Genomic DNA, 20,047 nt, shown 5'->3' on the forward strand with positions numbered 1-20,047 from the left:
TCAAGTGATCCTCCCACCTTGGTCTCCCAAAATGCTAGCATTACAGGCGTGGGCCACTGTGCTCAGCCCCTTTATGTTTTTTAATTGTGATGATATTTCCCTGCGTGGTATTTTTTTTCGTGTACAAATGCCAAAAGTCTAATAAAAGAAGTTGATATTTCTATCTGTACTGAGTCATTTGGTGGGAACAAAGATATGCTAAGAAAAGCAAGGGATCAGGAACAAATGTATAAAGAGGGAGAGAAAGGAATTTTACATCGTATCAAAATAGGGATAACAATATTTTATTTTTAAGAAACATTCTTTGGTTACAACATATATACCAAAAATTCATCTATTTTAAGTGTACAATTTAATATTTATTAGCATTTTTAAGAGTTGTGCAACCACCATCATACTAAAATTTTAAACATTTGTTATCATCCTCAAAGGAATCCTCATATCATTAGCATTCAAGCCTTGTTCCTCTTTCCCCTCAGCTCTAAGTAGCTACTAATCTACTCTCTGTCTCTGAGATTTGTCTATTCTGGAGCTTTTATATAAATTTATTAATGCAATAATATATTATCTTTTGTGATTGGCTTCTTTCACCTAGCATGTTTTTAAGGGCAATCCTTGTTACAGCATTTATCAGCACTTCATTTGTTTCACTGCTGAGTACTATTCTACTGTATGGATATACCACATTTTGATTATTCATTCATCAGTTGATGAATATTTGGAATATTTCCACTTTGTGGCTGTTATTTATAATGCTGCTATGAACATTAGTGTGCAAGTCTGTATGTGGACATATGTTTTTATTTCTCTTGGGTAGATACCAAGGAATGGAATTTCTAAGTCTATGCTTAACATTTTCGAGAAATTGTACAACTGTTTTCCAAAATGGTTTTATCAGTGTACATTCACACCAGCAAATATTTTAGATTTCCACATTCTTGTGAACATGCACTGTATGTTTCTCTCTTAAGATAACCCTTTAGTGAGTATGAAATGCTACTTCCTTGTGGTTTTGATTTTCATTTTTCTATTGTATATGCTTTTGAGCATAGTTTCATGTGCGTATTGGTCATTTGTATGTCTTTTTTGGAGAAATAGTCATTCAAATCCTTTGACAACAATCCATTTGGAAATTGAATTGTTATCTTTACATCACTGAGTTTATGAATTCTTTATATATTCTTTATATATTATGGGTATAAATCCTTTATCAGACATATGATTAGCAAATATTTTTATCACTCTGTAGATAATATTTTTATTATCTTGATAGTGTTGAAAAGTTAAAAGATTTTAATTTTGATAAAGTTCAATTTATAATTTTATTGCCATGATTTTGATGACTTACCTAATAAATCATTGTCTATCCCAAGGTCATGAATATTTATTGCTATATTTTTTCCAAGGGTTTTATGGTTTTAAACCTTATATTTAGGTCTATAACCCATTTGAGTTAAATTTTGTGTATGGTGTGAGGTAGGGGCCCAATTTTATTCTTTAAGATATGGATATCCAGTTGTTGCAAAAACATGTGTTGCAAAGAGTACTTCATTGCAGCTCAATTACAACTTTCTACCAAAATACCAGTTTACTTTTAGAGGCCCCCGTGATTCTTACTGCCATTATAACAAAACAAACACATACATCTTATAAACTTCTATATTTGGGGGGTATATGGAATATCTGGGATATTTACTACTTGAAAATGGGCTTTACTCTTATTCTTTCCACAGAAATATGGTACTTTATGTATTCTAGAATAGCTTATGTTATTGTGTGCAAGTAATTAAAATATCTTATAAAATATTAGTAATTGATAGAAGAAGAATGAAACTTGATGCTCAGTTTAGATTTGGGCTACCAGCGGGAGGGAGCATAATGTTTAAAATGTATTTTCCTTCTGCTAACCGAGAACAACAGAGGAGAGAATACTAACATAAATTATTTTAAAAGAAAATTTCAAGGCTTCCACATGTATTTTGTGAAGAATGGAGACTACAAGTAAATTTTTTTTCATTTAAGAACAAAGTTTAATGACTTTTCCTCCTTATAATGTCACAGGGTGTTACATCACTAGCCAGAAACCTTTGTGGCTGGTGGCACCTTTGCCTGAGTTTTGCTCAGGCCTGCTGGGCTCATTCCATCCACTCAGCCTAGAAAGCTGCACTTGCTGGTGCTACCAGCCTAGCTCTCATGCTTGCCAAGGGCGAGCCAGGTGCAGGGTGCTGAGGGGTGCATGGTGCTGAGGGGTGCATGAGTGAGCAAACATGGGGTCCAGCTGTGTTCAGAATTGGTGGGTTCTTGGTCTTGCTGACTTCAAGAATGAAGCCGCAGACCCTCAGGGTGAGTGTTACAGTTCTTAAATGTGGTGTGTCCACAGTTTGTTCTTTCAGATGTTCATGGTCTCGCTGACTTCATGAGTGAAGCTGCAGACCTTCGCAGAGAGTGTTACAGCTCTTAAAGATGGCGCATCTGGAGTTGTTTGTTCCTCCTGGTGGGTTTGTGGTCTTGCTGACTTCAGGAGTGAAGCTGCAGACCTTTGCACTGAGTGTCACAGCTCTTAAAGGTGGTGCGTCTAGAGTTGTTCATTTCTCCTGGTGGGTTCGTGGTCTCGCTGGCTTCAGGAGTGAAGCTGCAGACCTTCATGGTGAGTGTTACAGCTCATAAAGGTAGTGAGCACCAAAAGAGTGAGCAGCAGCAGCAATAATTATTGCAAAGAGCAAAAGAACAAACCTTCCACATCTGGAAGGGGACCCAGTGGGTTGCCACCGCTGGCTCTGGTGACCTGCTTTTATTCCCTTATTTGGCCCCACCCACATCCTGCTGATTGGTCCATTTTACAGAGAGCTGATTTGTCCATTTTACAGAGTGCTGATTGGGCCGTTTTGACAGAGTGCTGATTGGTGCGTTTACAAATCTTTAGCTAGACACAGAGTGCTTATTGGTGCATTTACAATCCTTTAGCTAGACATAAAAGTTCTCCAAGTCCCCTACCCAATTAGCTAGACAGAGAGTGCTGATTGGTGCGTTTACAAACCTTTAGCTACACACAGAGCACTGATTGGTGCGTTTACAATCCTTTAGCTAGACACAGAGTTCTCCAAGTCACCACCCGACCCAGAAGCCCAGCTGGCTTCACCTCTAACAGCCACTGCAGCCAGGCATGCCAGCTGCAGCAGGGTAGGCAGCTCCAGGTACCGGCACTGGTGCTGGCTCCCTGTAAAGCTGCAGCTGGACCAAGTGTACTGCAAGCAGCTTCCACTGCTGATACCAGGGAATGTGGTGGTGCTTGGAAGCTTGGAGATGCCAGGAAACAGAGAGCCCCAAAGAGGGTGTCACAGTCCTGGCTCGGGGAGCTCCTAGATCTGTGCTCCCCAAAGTGCCACAGCTCTTCTCTCCTTCTCTCTTCGCTTCTTCTTGTTGCTGGCAACATGGTGAGTGAGGGGTATGTTTCAGCCCTATTGTGTTACAGCTCTTTTAGTCCTGCCATTTGGTGGGTATCGAGTTCTTGTCCTGCATCCAGGAAGAATGAGTTATGCAGACAACTGGAGGGTAAGGCGATGAGGTGCTTTATTGAGTGAAAGTACAGCTCTCAGGAGTCCCAAAGTGAGTAGCTCTTTTCCACAGGCAGGTCATACTGAGTGCAGCTCTCAGCAGAAAGGAGACCCACAGTGGGTAGCTTCTCTCTACAGGCAGGTCATCCTGTGGAGTCTGCAGCCCTCAGCTGACAGGAGACCTGCAGTGGGTAGCACCTATTCACAGGCAGGTCAGCCAGACATCTGCCTGAGTCTGGCTCAGTCCAGGGGGTTTTATGGGCTTCAGAGGGGAGAAAGAACGTGCTGATTTGTCCATAGGCAGTCATGGGTGGGCCTGGAAAAGCACTGTAAGTTCTCACTCTGGTCTGCAGAACTGGCAGCCTAGACCCCAGGCTTCAGGCCATCCCAGGCCCAAAAGTGGGGCTCCACTGGGGATCTGCTCCTTCCTACCCAGGAGCCTGTCTGCCTCTCACGGCCATCAACCTGCTGTCCCCAGCACTCAGTCTGTTTGTGCCGAGCAGTGCCTGCAGGCCCATGCTGAGCCCCACTCAGCCTCCTCGGCCTTCCTCACGTTCTTCTTGATACCTAAAGTCTGGAGGGGGCTAAGGCAGCAGGGGACTGGCTTGTCAGTGCTGCCTTGAGTGCCTGCACACCTGGCTGGGTGGTGACAGGGCCCTGGCTTGGCCTTAACTCTGCTCCAAAATCAGACTGGGTGCTGGGATCAGGGAAAGGCCGGGCAGCGAGAGTAGGCATTTCTGAGCCTGCAGGGGAAGTGGCGCTTCCCAGGCCACGAGAGCATAGGAATGCCTAGATCTGCAGCCATGGCCTAGGAGGGCAGAGGTCCAGCTCCTCCAACTCAGAAGGGGGCGGGGCTTCCACCTGTCCTGGTCTCCTGCAGGCTCTGTGGCATGAAAAGCCCTACTGTGTCTCCCCCACTGCAGCTGGTGTCTTCACAGCAGTGGCTCTAGACAGGTCGCTGCCATCAATAAATAAGTAAGCCCTAAGGCCTAGTTTGGGAACCTAAGCTGCTAAGCAAAAATGTTATAAAAGGCTAATTACTCTGTGAGCAGGGGAAATCTTTCGAGATTATGTTGCCTTTAAAAATAAATTTATTTTTTCTTATGAATTTAGACTTTATTCCAGAAACTCTGTGTGTATAGGTGTGTGTTTGAATGTGTATGAATGTGTATTTTTTTCAAGGTTTACACAGTGAAGGCCTGAAAAGGACAGGAGTAGGGAGAAATCTTACTTACTACTCATATTTTTGTGGAGATTTGGAAAGGTACCCAAGGTCCATACTGATCTGATTTGCTGAAGAACCTTCATAGTGATATTCTAGAGAGAATAATTAGAACTCCAATAAATGTGTGGTACATTCAGGGTGGGAGAAAACTGCTTCAAGAAAACTTGTTGATTAGTGGAATTGAAGTTTTACTCAAGAGGGCAGTGGAGGATTGAAAAGGGGGTATAGATTCCAAGGAGGAAAAAAAGGAACACAGTCCTCAGCATAGAGAAGTTGGACTAGGAAATGGAGAGAACCTTTGAAAAGACCTTTGCAAAGGATTTAACATTCTTCTGAATTTTTCCCTGGCCTTTGTTAATAGCATATTTACCCTGTAGTTGCAAGAAGACTTTTCTCACTACATTGTTTTGCTAGCTAGATATCAAACTTCCAGTTTAAAAAAGTGTATGATGTTAAGGAAAATTTAGAAACTATGTAAGTAAGGGGTTAAACTCTTCTCAGACTACTCTGTGCTGTATGGAATTGGCAATATATTTTCAGTAGGAGCCATACTTTTTTCATCTGGAAGCAGGCAACTGTGTGGACTAAGTATAATTGAAATAATTGAGACTCTTCCCAACCCCAAGTCACCTTCCCTAAACTTTACTTGAAGCAGATCCTCCTGGAAAGGGAGGAATGTACACATTGGTTGCTCATATAATGAAACATTAAGGCTTCTTGACATCAAGTAATTCCCAGCTGATCTGTTTTTAAATATCAGACAGTTTATCTGAAATTTCCCCGTTTCCAATGTCACACCCTCTAAATTGTTCTCCTCAGAGATGGGAGAGTATCAACATGATATATCTGAAAATGCATAATTAATAATCTAATATCCTAGCTTTAAAATTTCTTCATGGCTTATAGTGACCTGCAGGGCAAAATCCAAATTATTTTGTTGAATATCCAAGGCTTTCGAGAATCTTAACTCTTCCCTTTCTCTCATTATTTCTTTATCTTCTCCTTCAGGAAAAATCTCCTTTGGTCCATCACCCCTCCATCTTCTTAGGATACTGTAATTACTAATAGCAGCATCTATATTTTGTTGCCTTTATTTGTTTTTCTCCTCTGCTAGCCTGTGACCTTCAGGAGAGCAAAAATTATATCTTCTACCTCTATATTCTCAGTATGTGGCTTGCAAACTAACAGAGTAATTAACAAGCAATATTTTATTGAATTAATTGACATGTGATCCTTCCTATGCCCCTCTTTTGTTAGTTATAAAACACCTTCCCCTGTATGATAGCTGTTCAGGTCCAGGTGATTTCATCATTCTCCCTTTTTAGTTAGTTGGGGTGAAGGCACTCTGATCAGTTGGTGGTGAGTGGAAGTGTTAGGTTCATTTGTAGTTAGAAATCACATTCCTAAAAGCAGAAACCCTACACTTTCTGTTTCTACTTGCTGCAGATTAGAAAGCAGATAAGGTGCTGGTGACCGGGATTTGACTTTAATGAGGAGTCATCACTCTGGAAAAGGTAAAACAGATAGAAGGAACCTAGGTCCTTGGAAAACTTCATGGACTAATTTCCACTGCTCTTCTTGGATTGCTCACATGCCTCTGGACATAAGGGAGAAATATTTTTCAGTAAAGATTAGCCTGTCCTCTAACTAGTATATCTGGGAGTGCATTGGATAAAATGCCTGTGTTGCTTCTTTTGTGTGATTGCACATGAGTTCATTCTATTTGCTGATTTTAATTGTCTACAAGAACCACTCTGCATCTTTCTCATCAAGACAACTTCCCTAGGATTGATCTTCAAAACATACAAGTATTTAATTTTGGAGATAAGGAGAAACATATTTTCTCTCTTTGGAATTTTTGTCATAGTTCTTGCTTTTCTAATATTAAACAGAAAAAAATCCTTCAGCTAACATCTTGTTAAGTGACTAGGGATTAAATGGTTCTATAACAATCTTTAGGTACACCATACACACATATTTTCTAAAATTTTTACTCACATGCTTTTTTAGCAAAATATCCTCACAATGTTACTATAGTGAAGATCTAGCATAACTAGATCTATAGATAATACTGTATAAACTCTATGTAACAGGCTTGTTGAATTAATGAACATTTTCAGTTTTTGTAGGCATGATGACTAATGCTGAATTTTTAATGATGGTAAGCTACTTTCTAGGAGATTTTGGGGGATCTACACCACCATTTGAGCTGCATGCTTAATAAGAGTCACTTTTACCTGTATATGCTAGTTAGCGGGTTGCATAACACCCTAAGAAAAAGTACTTACTTTTTTTAGAGTCAGTTAAAATCACTGACTCTGGAGTTGGAGAATTTATACTTAAGTTGTGGGCTGCCACGTGCTAATTGTATAGTCTTGGGAAAGTTAATTCTCTGTTTTATAGTATTTCCTCATTTATTAAATAGAATTAATGATAGTAAATATGTCATTGGTTTCTTGTGAGGAATAAATGTGTTAATACAAATAAATCTCTTAAAGCAGTGTGTTAAAAGTATTCACTATGAAAAATTGGCAATAAATAAGTACTCAACAAATGTTAGCTAATTACAATCATGTAATTTAATTAACTGTTGCATAAAGTAATGAAATTCAATAATGCAAAGAAGTTGTATCTATGAAAATTAAGTTGAATGCTTTGGAATCACCCCGGAAACATAAATGATCCACACCCGCACTGATACATACACACTCGCACACACGCGCACACACCCCAAACCCACACATACCAAATTAAGTCTGGCCAGGGAACTGAAAATGTTAGGGGAAGAAATTCATGATATTCCATATGGATTCTGCATTCAAATTTTTTTGCAGATAATCTTAAATAGCCCCAACTGAATAGATAATTAATGTTTATTTCCTAATTTATTTTTATTTTGTAGAGATGGGGTGGGTGGTGTAGGGGTTCTCACTATGTTGCCCAGACTAGTCTCAAACTCCTGGTCTCAAGAGATCCTCCCACTTTGGCCTCCCAAAGTGCTGGGATCACAAGTGCAAGCCACCACACCCAGAAAATTAATGTTTTGTTACACAAAAAAGATAATCAGACTTCCCGTCTGCAGAGCCATACTCACAGAAAAGGTCTTGGTCCCACTGCAAAGAAGTAATGAATAAATGCACATTAATATATTTTGGGTTATAGTAAAATATGAGGTACAAGTAATCCCCCCTTATCCATGGTTTCACTCTCTGTGGTTTTAGTTATCCATGGAACTGTACAATGAGATATTTTGAGAGAGAGAGAGATCACATATCCAAAATTTTTATTACTGTATGTTGTCATAATACTTCTATTTTATTATTAGTTATGGCTGTTATTCTCTTACTGTGTCTAATTTATGAACTAAACTTTATCACAGGTATGTATGTATAGGAGAAAACATCGTATATTGCAGAGTTGAGTACTATCTGAGGTTTTAGGCATCCACTATGGGTCTTGGAATGTATCTCTCATGGATAATGGGGGACTACTGTATGTATATTTTCTTTAACAAATTATCTCATGAATCAAAATTACCAGTCAAATGACCAACAGTGCTTCTGTGTTGCCTTTCTCTTTTAAAATGACTTAACTCTGTTCTCTTTACTCAACCAGTTCCCATTACCTTATCCTATGTCATTTCTGTTGTTTTTTTCCCCTAGGTTTAAAGAGAAGACATTCACTTTCCAAAATTTTGTTTAAAATATAACATTTTTTTTTCTTTTTTACATTAGATAAGTTATAATTGGAAGAAGAAGGTAGTTCCAGAGATTAGGTAATGACAAAATTAAGAAAACAGCAAAAATGGAGTAGATGAATTCTGAATTTATTCAGGTATATACATTGCCTAAGTGACCACTCCAGATCTCTCCTACTTAGATATTAAAATTCTAATCTATTTAAATTCTATTCTTAGGGGAATGACAAAAAAATCAGAAGACTAAAATCACATTTTAGTTTTCCTGACAATTGTAAGAATTATCATTCATCATATTTATTAATTTAAACCAAATTTGCCCATGTGTTTAATATAGTAATACTTGAAAAGGAATTTTCTTCTATTTATATCAAACATTCTATGTTAAAATTAACTATGTAGAACTTGAGATTTAAAAATGAATATTTGAAAATTCTTTCTAATTTTTATCACATTAGTATGTGCAAAGAAGTGTAAAATAAACTCTCCCATTTCAAAGACAGTCTTTTTCTTGGCCATTATGTTAATCCATTTTTAGCTCCATTCCTGGCACATATTAAGTACTTTTTACACATTTGTTATATAGATGAATGAATAAATAAATAAATGGAGATGTGCTCACTACCCTGAAAGAGATTACCATCTAGGAAAAAAGAGATACAAGTACAAGCAAAAGATTACTAAATAAACGATTTAGGTCATAAATGCCAAATAAATAAAACCAAAATGTGCTAAAATATACTCAATCAATGTTGAAATATTTTGGAATAAATAATGACGGGAGACTGTGGAACTTTCTTCTGTGGAGTACTCTACTGAAGAACAGAAGTTGTCAACAATTTATGACAATTGAGTTCCAATACAAATAAATGGCATGAGGGAGACATTGTACTCCATAGTAAAACGGAGTGCATATATTCAATATTTTAATAATTTGAATTAAAATCTCTTATGTTGTCCTTAAAATATTGAAAATTCTAAATTAATATTAGCACCTGTGAATTTAATTTTTAAAAGAAATTTTGCATTGAATTAGATATCTAAATATTCAGATATCTAAATAATGAAACACACTTACCTAGTATTAGGAGGGTTATAGGAAAGGTTGGCTTTAAATTTTTAGTGCTTTACATTGCCTACTTTTCATTACTGTTATTTGATTATGCAAATTCATAAGCTTTATCAATAGAATTTTCTCTTGAATTAAATTTCGCAGTGGACATTTTGTCTTCAATTAGTTTTGGATGTTTTGCAGAGAAGATACTAGAAAAATGGTTTTAGCTTTTACAGTGTTGATGCACACATCAACAATGTTCATTTCCCATGTGTTTCAAATGATAAAGGCAACCAGACAGCTAGTTTCTCCTGCTTCATCAAATAGATCAAAATGTTTTATTACAGTTTATAGTTTTTTGAATCTTGGCAAAAGGCAGTAGACTGTATACTCTGGTTTCTGTTTAACTGTTATCTGATAGGGAATCATACTGTTTGTAAAAGGTTATAGTTGTAATATGACTTGTAAAATGATAGACATCATAATTCTTATTTTGTAAATAAAAAGTTTCCACTTATGCTATTTATAATAAAGTCCAAACTAGTTTTCAGATATTTAAATTATGCATTGCATATTTTTAAAAAGTTTTAATATGTAGAAGGTGATAGTTATAGAGTTAATAACAATGTCATGTCAAAATTTACTTGGAGATTTTGTCCTTGATGGCAATTTAATTAGTCAAGGGATGAAACTAGTAAGTTGCAAAAGAATTTCTTCTAAATCAATGGTATGTGGGAGAATGGTTGATAAAATTCATACTTTCTTTGACAAACTCAAAATGTCAAAAGCAAAGCAAAGCAATTGTGCCAGATATATCTGTAAGAAGAAAAGTAGTTTTTTGATGATGGCCTTTTAAAAATTAAGGTTTCAAGAGAAGATGGGATATTTTTGAAAAGCTTTCCAACCAAAACTAAAGAAAGATGTTATGCATGCACAAACAGAAGCATAATGATAATTGACTATTTTTTTTCCTCTACTGTGTCAGGATTTACAAGTCCAACATAGTGAGTGTGAAAGTGGTGGCCAGAAGGATTTTTCTTTATGTTTGTTACTGAGCCTCTACAGGCTTTATTACCACTACCTGAAACCATCTATTTTCTGGTAATAAAAGTAGGTTTTTTAAATTTACTTTTTTTTTTTCAAAATAGTAGTAAGCAAGAGCAATTCTCAGTCTATTGATAATTTTAATACTAAGTAGTTTAATATGGTCTCAGTCAGAGATTCTAAACATATAATATACTCAAATATAAAAGTTATTTTTCTGATTCATATAATAAATGTATGATAAATGTCCCATCTGCTTTGTTAACTGAGTTGCATCAAGACAACCTCAATGAGATTATTCATCAGCATTAGTTATTTGTCCATAGAAAATACTTTTGGGTCAATTATAATAATATATAAGAATATAGTTGTTACTTTGTTTTGGATAATCTTCAAGTAGACACCTTGTCCAAATGAGAATTCTCATAATTGGCCTTGATTCATCCTCCCTCATTAGCTACAACTAAATATTGATTTTACTTCATATTTTTCTGTGCTTAAACTCCATTTTTAAATTTCTGGTGTCTTTACTTCTACCTAATTCAATCCTCTCTCACAATCTTGCAAAGATTATTTTTCCAATAGCTTCCTATTGCTTCCCTTTTCCAGGTATGTCAGCCCATTCCCTGCTTTGTCATCAGGGTAATACAAATTAATTTATCAGGCTACTGTCACACTAAAAATGTGGGCAGTTCTATAATAATGTTTCAGGCCATGGTTTTAGAGGAAAAAATAATAAACTTAATGGCAATTTTGTAGATATTTAAATTCCCTAAGCTGGTTTTAACACTAATATGTAAAAAGCTTATTACCATGAGAAAAAAGCTGAACTAACCAAAAATGAACTATTTTTTTTTTTTTTTGGACTCATCAGGGAACTAAGGTCACAAGGCAAACAGTCACCTTGAAATCTGGAAAGACAAGGAAATCCATGGAGTTACAACTGAGGTCTGGTTTTCTGGTTAAAGCAGAAGCCACTGAAGCAATACACAGAAAATGACATTTGAATGTAATTTTGATGAATTACTGCAGCCTGGGTGTGGACTAGCATGACAAAACTCCTGGGAACCACAGGCTTAGGGAGTCCTAACACTTTTATGGGTTTTAACTCTAGGAACCCCATCAGGGCTTCACTGTGGAGATTTGAGAAAGATCCCCTAGTGGCTCTGGCAAAGGTTGGAGGAAAAGTTACCACGTAAAATATGCCTAGAACATTTCCCATAACAAAGGCTGACTGTCCCTGGGGAAGAAAAAGCAAACCAAAAACCCTTATCAAAGCCTTGTTCCACCTGAGGTAAAGATATTTTCCTGATTTCACCCACCTATCACTTGCCACCTCACCTAAGAGAAGAAGTTAAGAAACATTAGTGAAGGTCACAACCCTGGAACACAGGTCCATTAAAAGACTGATTTTAATTATAAGGCTATAGAGAGCTTCCTCTCTCTCATATCTTACCACTCCACCAACAGGGTTCGAGTATAACATTGGATTGCAGCTGGCAGAGCTGCAGGACATGGATTATATCTAAAAAGGGGCGCCCAAAGGCAACAGGGGAGACAAGAAAACTAAAGAAATTTAAAGTCTATAACACCTACAACTACAGCAAACATTAAATGTAGCCCAAGTCCCACCCAGATTAAAATAAATCCTCACACTAAAGGCATATTTATGTCAGTTCCTATCGCCAGATAAATCATATTTATTGTTCAACAGAAAAGTTACAAGACTTGTTTAAAGAAAAATAAATAAATAAATAAACAAAATCACCTAAAGAGGTGAAGCAAAAATCAGAACCAAAATTAGATATGACACCAGTATTGGAATTATTAGAGAATTTAAGATGACCATAATTAATATGTTTAAGGTTTTGATAAAAAAGTAAACAACATGCAAAAAACAATGGGTAATGTAAGCAGAGAAATAAAATCCTAAGAATGAATAAAAAGAAAATTCTAGAAATAAAAAATATGAAGAGAAATGAATAATGCCTTTGAAGAGCTCATCAGTAAACTGGACATAAATGAAGAAATAATCAATGGGCTTGAAGATAGCCCCATAGAGAGATTCCATGTTAAAAGAGAAATAAGAATTGGAAAAAGTGATCCAGAACATTCAATAGTTGTGGGACAATTTATAAATGTATAACATGTGTATAATTGGATTACCAAAAGTGGAAGAAAAAGAGATCAGAATAGAGTAAATATTTGAAGTAATAATGGCTAAGTTTTCAAAATTAATGACAGACATCTAGCCACAGATCCTAGAGGCTCAGAGAACACCAGGAAGTATAAATACCAAAAATTTACATCTAAACATGTCATATGCAAGCCACAGAAAGCTAACTGTAAAGAGAAAATCTTGAAAAAAAAAAAAAAACAGACCTTCTTAGACAAACAAAAACAGGTAATTTATTGCCAATGAACCAGCCCAAAGAAATGTTAAAGAAGTTCTTCAGGGAGAAGAACAATGATACAGGTTAGAAACATATGTATAAAGAACAGGGAGAGCATCAGAGAAGAAATAAATGAAGCTAAAACAAAATCTTTTATTTTATTACTCTTAATTGATATAAAAGAGAACTTCATTTACCATAATATTAAAGAAAATATATTTGATGACCATAGCATATAAATAAGTGAAATAAATGAATGAGATCAATGTCACAAATGATAGGAGAGGATTAAGAATACTCTGTTATAAAGTATTACATGTGAAGCAGCATAGTCTTATTTGAGGGTGGACTTAGATTGGTTAAGGTACATTATAGCCTCCAGGGAAGTCAATAAAATTTTTTTAAATATAATTAATATTCTAAAAGAAGATGTAAAATAAAATTATATAAAATACTCATTAAAACCTGAAAATACAGAAAAAGAGAAAAAAAGAAACAAAGAACAAGTGCAATGAATAACAGTTAAAAACATGGTCGATAATCATGACTTTAAATGCAAATGGTCTAAATACAGAAATTTATAAAAACAGATTGTCAGAATGGATAAATACTACAAGCAAACGTTCTGTCTATAGGAAATGACTTTAAATATAAGGCTCAGAAAGGTTAAAAGTAAAGGGATAGGGAAAGATATATCACACTAACAGTAATCAGAAGAAAGCTGTAGTAGTTATGTATAAATTTCAGACAAAGCAGGCTAGAGAACAGAACATTCATCAGAAAATTAATCAGATAATGAAGGTCATTATATAATTATAATAGGTCTATTCTCTAAGAAGACATAACAGTACTTAATATGTATGCATCAAAACTTTCTTAGCTTGATTCCTCATGTGTAAAATAGGAAACATAAAACATCCCTCAGAGGATTTTTAATATTAAAAATATGTAAATTGACCATTCATTTAATATATCTTAATTTTTTTGGCATGGTGTACTTGACATTCACAATGTGTTGTCACTTTCCTTTCTACTCTCAATTAATGCTACTCTTTCCCAAACATGCTTCCTGCAGCCATGTGAAATGCTAAGGGTTTTGTGAATAGCCCCACACATATTCATATATGAATTTTTTCACATGTAATTTATTCTGCCACCAGACTCAACCTGTTTATCCTATGAAATCTTTACAATCTTGCAAGAAATTGATATAGAATTAATTCCTAGGCTCTCACTGTTTTCATAGAGATTATAGTTAACTTTAATATAACTTATTTCATTGCATTGTGTGCCATTCCCTATATCCTTTTTTCCCATTGTAATGAAAGTTCCTGATGTAGAGGTACTGTATGGTATTTTACCTTTTGTCCTTTGCACTTAGCAAAACAACTTGCACAAGACAGTACTTACTAATGAAATAACGCTATATTCTCATGATTTCCTATTGACACAGTGGATTTACATTTGAGGCCTTTAGCATGGATTATTTTTCTTTAAATTTGATCTCTGTTTTCTCTCAAAGGCTTATAAACTCTTACTTACCATTCATGATCTTGCTCACTATAACACCGGTATGCTTTCTTCTAAATGTTTTATAATTTTCGCATCTATATTTAGGTTTATGAGTCATTTCAAATTAACTTTTATGTTGAATGCATCAAGAAGAGATTTATTTTTTCATCTATTCTTTATTCAGTTGTTCCAATACACCAATTGCTGAAAAGATTTTTTTTCTCCATTGAATTACATTGTTGCCTGTCGAATATAATTCAATTGTATCTATGTAGAGCTATTTATGGGCTCTCCTTTGTTTCATGCATCTATTTGTTTATCTTATGCCCATATCACAGACTTGGTTGGTGTAGCTTTATAATAAGTCTTGAAGTCAGATTTTATAAATCCTCAAATTTTCTTTATTTTTCAATAATGTTTAACTGTTCTATCTAGGTTCGTTATACTTCCATACAAATTTTAGCAATTGTTTTTCAGTAATGGCAGAAAAGCCTCCGCAGATATTGATTGAAATTGCATGCCATCTTTGATTAAGTTGGGGATAATTGATATCTTTACAATATTTATTTAGGTCATCGCTAACTTTTCTCAAGAAAGTCTTCCTGTTTGTAGAGTAGAGGTCTTGCTCAGCTTTTATTATATATGGCTCTAAATGTTATATTTTTTGTGATATAATGAATGATACTGATTTTAAATTTTATTTTGCAACTGTTTTTGCTAATTTGTAGAAATACAACAGATTTTGTATTGATCCTAAATCCTGAGACCTCACTGAATTCACCTATTACATCTAGAATTTTTAATATATTAATATTTCCTAGATGTAAATAATTTGGTCGTCTGCAGAAAAAAAATACTTACTTTTTTCCTCCATTGTTACTTTTCCCTCTCTTTCTTCTTTGCTCCTTTGCTCACTCCCTTTCTTCCTTATTTTTACTTTAATGCAGTGTCTAGGACCTTTGAAAAGTACAATGTTGAATACAAATGGTGAAAAAGTATACTACCTTTCCTTGTCTCCAATCTTAGTGGTGGTGAATGTCTAATATTTCATCAATAAGTGTGATGTCAGCGGAAAGGTATTCACAGATTACTCAAATTTTCAAATAGAGGTAGTTTTATTTCTAGATCCTGAGACTTTTTATCATTAATGAGTGCTAGATTTTGTCTAATGCTTTTTTGCATCTGATAAACAACGTGATTTATCTTTTTTATTCTTGTTAATGTGATACATTACATTCATTGATTTCTGAATGTTAATATAACCTTGAATTCTTGGCATAAACTTCAGTTAACAATGATATATTTTCTAATTACACATATGCTAAATTGCCTTGTATTTTCCCACTGGTAATTGGCTTTCTGATCAGTTGCTTTTTTTTCCCCCTCTGTACTTCCTTTAAGATAACATCTATTGACCTGTCTTTAAATTCACAGATTGTTTCTTTTTCAGTTTAATTCTCATATTAATCCCATTTTGTATTGCAGATGACAGAATTTCTTTATTCTAATAGTTTTATTTTCTCTGTTGAGATTCACCATCTGTTTATCGATACTTTGTTTGTCAATTCTTGTACTTATTTAGTTATTTTAAAGTTCATGTTTGCAAGTTCCAATATGTAGTTTATCGGTGAGTTAGATGCTTTTGATTTTTTTTCCTTCATTGTGAAGTCCAGTTTTTGCTTGTTCACATAGCTTATAATTCTTATACTGCATACCATACATTGTGTGTAGAAGAACTAGGAAGGTCAGAGTACACCGTTGTTTAGTTGTGTTTCCCCAGAGTGTACGAACATTATTTGTGTCTGTTGGTTACAGTGAGAAAGTAATCATTTAATTTGTACCAGTTGTTGAATGACTGAAATCAACTGAGTTAAAAAGCTTTAAGATTAAGCTCATTTCGGCCAGACGCAGTGGCTCATGCCTGTGATCCTAGCACTTTGGGAGGCCATGGCGGGTGGATCACCTGAGGTCGGGAGTTTGAGACCAGCCTGACCAACATGGAGAAACCCCGTCTCTACTAAAAATACAAATAAAACTAGCTGGGCATGGTGGTGCATGCCTGTAATCCCAGCTACTCAGGAGGCCTAGGCAGGAGAAGCGCTTGAACCCGGGAGGCGGAGGTTGCAATGAGTCGAGATCGCGCCACTGCATGCTAGCCTGGGCGACAGAGCGAGACTCCGTCTCAAAAAAACAAAAACAACAACAACAACAACAACAACAAAAACCAAAAAAAAAAAAAAAGCATCCAAATCACTGAAAAAAAGAAAAAAAAAATGGTTAAGCTCATTTCTGGCTAGGCCAGTCCAAGACATCCGGTTTGGTGGCTGCAGGTTGCTGCTGGGAGCTGCCACTGCTATGGAGCAATTACTCTATTTTATTGAATGTGGGGTCTAGAGAGGTATTGCCATCACATTTACAGTTCCTGAAACTATTAGAATAAGTGTTAGAGTTTTTCAAATATGTAAGTTATATGTGTTTCAGTTTCAACATCATTGCCTTTATTACTTCAGTGAAACTGAAGAGGAGTGAGATCAGGAGAAGTGTTACACCAAAAAAAATTTTGTATTCCTGCCTACTTAACAGTTGTCAATATCTTGTCAGATCTCTTCTGAACTGGGTATAGTTTCTGGATTTTTTGAATGTTTGTCTAGACCTAGACCTAGACCTAGTGTTTGCGCAGAGCTGTTGAAGGAAGCTGATTGCCTGTGAATGCGTCAGTGGAAACCTGTTCATCAAGTCTTTCTTGTATCTGCCACTAATAAATAACCCTATAGACTGATATAATTTTCAAATATCTTCCAGCTTTTTTCTTGGTGTTACCATAGAGGTAAAGTTCTTCTTTATTCTTTTACACCAAAACAGGAAGTAGGTCTATGGAATATATACATTTGGTTTGAGTGTTAATTTCTCAAATGTGGCCTCTGAAGAGTCTATAGAGCCTTATTATGCAGGAATAAATATTCCTTTAGACCCAGTCATATTTTCAAGGTAGATATGTTCAGCATATTTACATTCCATAATTTATGAAGCTTTTCCGCTAAAAAATAATCCAGATAGTCTATTGTGGAAGAGCAAGCTTGGATACACTAACAAATTAAGATGAAGCAAATATAAATTAAAATCGGTTTTCAGCATGGTGTGCAGTTATGTGGAAAGCAGGGGAAGAGAAGAAAAACTAGCTGTGAATCAAGGGAGATAAAAAAAAAATTGACACTAATATTTCACTGGCATAACACTACTGTTCAATCCAAGAACCAAGGAAGATTTCTTAAAGATTGGTAGATATATGGAAGTATGCCAGTGTTTTAGTGAGGAAATATATAACTACATGAGTGAGGGCATCTGCACTGTGGTGTAGAGGTCACTGATGTAGATTCCAGATAACCTAAAGGTGTGCAATATTGCTAGAATGTATTTTCAGAATTTAACATAAATATTTTAAAATGTTTTTCAAATTTAAAAAAGTAATACATATTTGTAGTAACAGTATAAAATAGCACAAAAATAGCACAAGTTTTAGTAAGTCAAAAATATTTACCTCTCATCCTTTGAGCTATTTAGTGTTAACAATTTTGTGGATATCTTTGAACACCTTTCTTCTACCTGCTTACATGTACATAAACAAGTATTTTATATATAAAGAGAGTGTTTAGAGAGAAAAGTTGAGCTATTTCTTTCAACCAAAGTCTGAACATACTGCATACATTTCCTTGCAACATTCAATCATGGAAGTCTGTAAATTCAGAGATAGCTATAAGTTCTGCATGACTTTTATTATGAACTACTATGCTACTTATTTCCTCATTCTGACCCCCCCAACACTGTCTCGAATTCTATCCACATAAACCTCCACTTCAGTACCCTCATAATTCATATTAACAACTTGGTGGGTATCTGTCTGTACTTTGCCTCATGCAGCTGAACCTTATATGAGCACATACCCTCACAGTATTTTAGATAGATAGATGTAAGTGTGCCAAGTTTTTTGTTTTTTTATTTTATGTTTCTTTATAGTGTCATAATAACAATTACTCAGACCCTAGAACTTTCTTTGAACTGCACAATGGCCATCTCATTCAACAATACCTCATGGAAAACAACCCAGAACAAATTTTATATTGTAATTTATGTTTTTGATAGTCTCATATTACATAGTGTTACTCTATCATAATTTATTTAGCCATTATCTTACTTAGTATGTGACCATTTTGTTTTTATTTATTTATAACTACAAATAATTTTGTGATAAAAATTTTGGGGTACATGTGTTTAGGTACTGGCACTTTTATTTCTATAGGATAGAAATCTAAAAGTGGGATTGCTAATTATGTATAAATTTATTATAGTGGATGTTGCTAGATTTAGTTTCCAAAGAGCCATTAACAATTTATATTTTTCACCCACAATGTGAATTGTCTTAAATCCCAACCAGCAGTAGGTACTATAATCCTTTTTTTAATTTTTGTCATTTTGGTACATATAAAATAAAAGTTCACAGCTAGTTTTTAGTGTGCTTTGCTGACAACTAGGAAGTTTGAGCATTTCTTAACATATGCGTTATTACGTGATGTTTTTTCCTTCTGTAACTTACCATTTCAAAGCATTTTATTCTTTTTCAGCTGTCATTATATTTTTCTTGTCAATTTTTAGGAGTTCTTTGTATAGATAGCTAAGAGCTCTTAATTGTAGACAAGATATTGTACATTTTTGTATACCTGAGTTTGTGGCCTATAAAAGAACAACAAAAAGAAGCACTACATATATGAATAGGTAGGACATATGAGTATGTCTGGGACTGTCTCAGTTTGCTCCTGTCTACCCAGTTGTATGTCCTGGCTAATGCCCCTTTTTATTCTCAAAAGTTTTCTCGTGTAAGCTATGTGGTTACCTTAGATATAAGTAACATTTTAAGGAACTAGAGATGTTCAAACAAGAGAAAATAACATTCTTGCTTACATGTATAACATATGTATGTGTTGACATAATAAACATAGACACACACATACATATCTTTATATACACACAGGCATATGGACACACACACATATATCTATATACCTATTTTTCTTTTATCATTATAGACACAATTGTGTCCAGAATTGGTGGGTTCTTGGTCTCGCTGACTTCAAGAATGAAGCTGTGGACCCTCACGGTGAGTGTTACAGTTCTTAAAGATGGTGCATCCGGAGTTTATTCCTTCTGATGTTCGGACGTGTCTGGAGTTTCTTCCTTCTGGAGGGTTCGTGGTCTCGCTGACTTCAGGAGTGAAGCTGCAGACCTTCGCGGTGAGTGTTATAGCTCATAAAGGCGGCGCGTCCGGAGTTGTTCGTTCCTCCAGGTGAGTTCGTGGTCTCCATGGCTTCAGGAGCGAAGCTGCAGACCTTCACGGTGAGTGTTACAGCTTATAAAGGCGGTGCGGACCCAAAGAGTGAGCAGCAGCAAGATTTATTGCAAAGAGCGAAAAAAGAAAGCTTCCACAGTGTGGAAGGGGACCCCTGGGTTGCTGGTGCTGGCTGGGGCAGCCTGCTTTTATTCCCTTATCTGACCCCACCCACATCCTGCTGATTG

General features: G+C 35.6%; 1 long non-coding RNA gene across 1 annotated transcript in view; it reads left to right on the top strand.

Annotated features, from left to right (window-relative positions):
* The window catches only part of LOC134808290 (uncharacterized), a 371,722-nt gene extending 351,958 nt beyond the window's left edge, over nt 1-19,764 (top strand). The window contains exon 5 of the long non-coding RNA XR_010150928.1: nt 19,561-19,764. This is a non-coding gene — a long non-coding RNA (uncharacterized LOC134808290). The remainder of the gene's footprint in view (nt 1-19,560) is intronic.
* The last annotated feature ends 283 nt before the right edge of the window (nt 19,765-20,047 follow it).

Source organism: Pan troglodytes, chromosome 15 (genome assembly GCF_028858775.2).
Source record: "Pan troglodytes isolate AG18354 chromosome 15, NHGRI_mPanTro3-v2.0_pri, whole genome shotgun sequence".
NCBI classification, from domain to species: Eukaryota; Metazoa; Chordata; class Mammalia; order Primates; family Hominidae; genus Pan; species Pan troglodytes.